This window comes from Bos taurus, chromosome 1 (assembly GCF_002263795.3).
Source record: "Bos taurus isolate L1 Dominette 01449 registration number 42190680 breed Hereford chromosome 1, ARS-UCD2.0, whole genome shotgun sequence".
Classification (NCBI taxonomy): domain Eukaryota; kingdom Metazoa; phylum Chordata; class Mammalia; order Artiodactyla; family Bovidae; genus Bos; species Bos taurus.
This window is the reverse complement of record NC_037328.1, coordinates 133,843,326-133,847,624: the sequence shown is the minus strand read 5'-3', so window position 1 is coordinate 133,847,624 and position 4,299 is coordinate 133,843,326. Positions and strand designations below refer to the sequence as shown.

The 4,299-nt window shown below is 45.2% G+C and overlaps 1 non-coding gene across 1 annotated transcript; it reads left to right on the top strand.

Moving 5' to 3' along the window:
* Positions 1-3,610: 3,610 nt before the first annotated feature.
* LOC112448276 (U6 spliceosomal RNA) lies at positions 3,611-3,714 on the top strand. Its single transcript, XR_003036647.1, has one exon. It is a non-coding gene; the product is annotated as a U6 spliceosomal RNA (small nuclear RNA).
* Positions 3,715-4,299: the final 585 nt, after the last annotated feature.

Below are 4,299 nucleotides of genomic sequence, written 5' to 3'. Positions count from 1 at the left end.
GAATGAATGATCACTTGCCAGGGAATCAATGAGCCCAGAGAAGAGCCCTAAGAGGGAAGCAGGCATCCCAGTCCTGTGACATGGGTCAGACACACTTTAGTACCCACACTGCTGACTGCCCCTTCTTTGGCCCTCTACAGCTGACCTCTGACCTCAGCTGCCCACCCTTCCACCCCTCACCAACCCACCATGCCCCTGGCAGAGCACAGCGGAAGAACCCACTGATGCGGCACAGGAGGGCTGCTTTCCTGCAAATAGTGTTGGCTGCGCACAGAATTACACTGCCGAGGGGCAAGCAGAATGGATGGGGGAGTCTGACAGGCCCGGAGACCCCAGAGCAATTTCACTTGGTTTTGATTCATGGCTTGTCAAAGCACTAACCAAATATTCCATTTTCATTTTCGCCCTCCTCTCTCTCCCATTGACTGGCATCATAATTGAAAACTCTGGCATGAAGGGTTGGGGCCACCTTTATGCAGGGCCCTCAATTCCACCTGCTCAGAATGTCTTGCGCCTCAAAGAGGAGGACAGAGGGGAAAATCAGCAAACAGATGGTGTGGGGATTAGATTCACATGGGCCACCCTCGGACGACTCTGTTATCTCGGCTTGAGCAACCTGGGACTCTCCAGCCCTCTGCTCTCTGCCTTCTGAGCTTATTCCTGCTTGTTTGCTCAACTGTAAAAAGGATGCAGGGCCAGAAAGGTGGGCAGAGTTTGCAATCACTCTTTCCCTCCTTGTTTGAAGGCCTGCCAAGAGGCAAGCTGGCAAAAGGAGAGTTTTACAATAAAGGAGCAACCTGACTTGGGGAATTTTTAAATCTTCCTTTTCTCAAATAAATATCTCATAAAAGGCTAACCCAAATGATAGTAACACCTAACATTTATTTTTTTTATTTTATTTTTTAACTTTACAATATTGTATTGGTTTTGCCATATATCAAAATGAATCCGCCACAGGCATACATGTGTTCCCCATCCTGAACCTTCCTCCCTCCTCCCTCCCCATACCATCCCTCTGGGTCGTCCCAGTGCACCAGCCTCAAGCATCCAGTATCGCACATCGAACCTGGACTGGCGACTCGTTTCATATATGATATTATACATGGTTCAATGCGTTCTCCCAAATCATCCCACCCTCTCCCTCTCCCACAGAGTCCAAAAGACTGTTCTATACATCAGTGTCTCTTTTGCTGTCTCATATACAGGGTTATTGTTACCATCTTTCTAAATTCCATATATAGGCGTTAGTATACTGTATTGGTATTTTTCTTTCTGGCTTACTTCACTTTTTATAATAGGCTCCAGTTTCATCCACCTCATTAGAACTGATTCAAATGTATTCTTTTTAATGGCTGAGTAATACTCCATTGTGTATATGTACCACAGCTTTCTTATCCATTCATCTGCTGATGGACATCTAGGTTGCTTCCATGTCCTGGCTATTATAAACAGTGCTGCAATGAACATTGGGGTACACATGTCTCTTTCAATTCTGGTTTCCTCAATGTGTATGCCCAGCAGTGGGATTGCTGGATCATAAGGCAGTTCTATTTCCAGTTTTTTAAGGAATCTCCACACTGTTATCCATAGTGGCTGTACTAGTTTGCATTCCCACCAACAGTGTAAGAGGGTTCCCTTTTCTCCACACCCTCTCCAGCATTTATTGCTTGTAGACTTTTGGATCACAGCCATTCTGACTGGCATGAAATGGTACCTCATAGTGGTTTTGATTTGCATTTCTCTGATAATGAGTGATGTTGAGCATCTTTTCATGTGTTTGTTAGCCATCTGTATGTCTTCTTTGGAGAAATGTCTATTTAGCTCTTTGGCCCATTTTTTGATTGGGTCATTTATTTTTCTGGAATTGAGCTGTAGGAGTTGCTTGTATATTATTGAGACCTTACAACTTTGCAGGAGCTGTTCTAAAATTTTTACATAAATGATTTCATTTTATTTTTGTAAGAACACTATGTGCTAGGTACTATTACTTACTGCCACTTCTTAGATGGGGCGCTGATAACAAGGAATGCTAAGAAACTTGTTCGAGGTCAAACAGTTAAGAACTATTAAAGAACACGATTTCAATATACAGCCAGCCATCTTAATCTGTATGTCATGCTTCCCTGAGCTCAAAGATGGAGACCTAAAACAAACAGGTAGATAGAGAGATGATAGCAATAAATTAGATGATAGATGGATACATAGATAGAAAATAGATTCATATATATATATACATATATATATATATATATATATATATATATATGTATGAGGGTGGTACAAGAATCCCAGTTGTCCTTGTCTGTTGGAGGTGGAATGGTTCAGCTACCCTAGGGTCCAGTTTGAAAAGGTGGGGAAGGAACAGAAAGAATTAAAGGGGCTGAAGTTCTGAGTCTGTGTCATCGGAATATGGTATATCTGTAGAAACAGGAGCTGTCCAGACCCTCTGTGCTCACTGCTGTGCTATGACCTGGCCAGGTCAGCAACTGACACAGGAGTGAAGCGCAGGCTGTGCAAGCCTCAGATGGACAACCAGGAGCCTGGACAAGTTGGAACGCCACCCAGTGGGGGCACTCTGGCCTGGGGTGGGAATGGGTGACTGGAAGGCAGAGTGGAAATCTAGGCAGGACCAGACTCGGGAACCCTGTGCATAGGGTTCCAAGGGAACAAGATACCACATCCAGTGCAACAAATGCTACTGTGAACAGACCTACAGTTGAGCTCCTGGAAGCACCCCAGGGCAGGACCCCAAATGTATTTTTATCAAGCACCTCAGGTGGTTCTGGTCATCAGACGGGCATGGAAACTTCAGAGGTAAAAATGTGAAGGTCTGAAAGAGCTTCATTCTTCCTTTTGCCACTCCCCGGTCTGCCTGCCCCAGCCATGTTTTCTGCCACTAGCAGGTGAGTGCAATACCAGCTCCTTCCTTGACCCACCCACACAGGCAGTCTGCTCACTCTCTGAGTTCAGGGCTTTAATAATTGGTTTCCCCAGAATCCCGAATCCGGCAAAGTTTAAATTTGAAATTTCTTGTGCTTTCTGCCACAGTCCTAGTGCCTGGCATGCAATCTGCCCCCAATTCTTAGAACATCGTGATGCGTGATTGAGCCCCATGATGCATCTACTGCCCTCTGCTGCCTGGATGCCTAGATGCCAGACACAGAGGCCACCTACTGCTAGCTCCAAGACAGAAGAGTTTTTCCCTTTGCCTGTCAGGAAGACCATGCCCTGAGTTATACTAATGTGTGCTGGTTGTTATTGTTGCTATAACTAATTTCCAAAACCTTAGTGACTTAATGTACAAATTTATTATCCTAAGGTTTTGGAGGTCAGAACTCTGAAGTGGGTCTTACTGGATTAAAATCAAGGTGTCAGCTGCTCTGCTTTCCTTCTGGAGGCTTGCAGGAGGATCCTTGCTTTCCCTTTGCCAGCTTCTAGAGGCCCCCATATTCCTTGGCTTGTGGCCATGCACTGCTCTCACCTTTGCTCCCATTTTTATATTTGCTCTCCCCCTGACCCTCCTACCTTCTTCCTGTCATGATCCTTGTGATTATACTGGACCCATTCAGATGGTTCAGGATCACTGCCCCATCTAAATATCCTTAATTTAGTGCTTGCTTCAGCAGCACATATAATAAAATTGGAATGATACAGAAATTAGCATGGCCCCTGCACAAGTATGACATGGAAATTCATGAAGCGTTCCATATTTAAAAAAGAAAAAAGATCCTTAATCACAGCTGCAATGTCCCCTTTGCCACAGAAGGTGACATATGCACAGATTCTGAGGATTCGTTGTGGACATGTTCGTATTTTCTACCACAGGTTAATAACGTGCATATCACCTTGCCCTGGGTCAGCACATGAAGTAGAGGCCTAGGCTTTGAGAATGGGGCACACACTTGGGAAGGTTACCCTGCCCAGGAGCAGAGCCCAAGCTATTCCTGGACCGAGACTCCACCAAGTGAGACACCCAGGGAGGATGGGGGTGTGCTGTGAGGAGCAGATGTGTGCACATGCATGTACATACACACACCTGTGTGCACATGTGTATACATGGGTCAGAAAAGCAGTTATTTGAGGCTCTGAAGGCAGTAAGTGCTGAAAACAGCAATCCAGAGAAAGAGCAAGGAGAAGGCGGCTTGGCAGCATTCTCTAATTAAATGGCATGGAAGAACGTGCATCTCAAATTCCCAAGACTCCTCACTGCCGAATTCATTTCTCCATGGAAGCCGAAGAATTCAAGAATGCTCTAGTGCTCATTTCAGAAAAACAGGTCTGAGGAGAGCAAATTGCCTT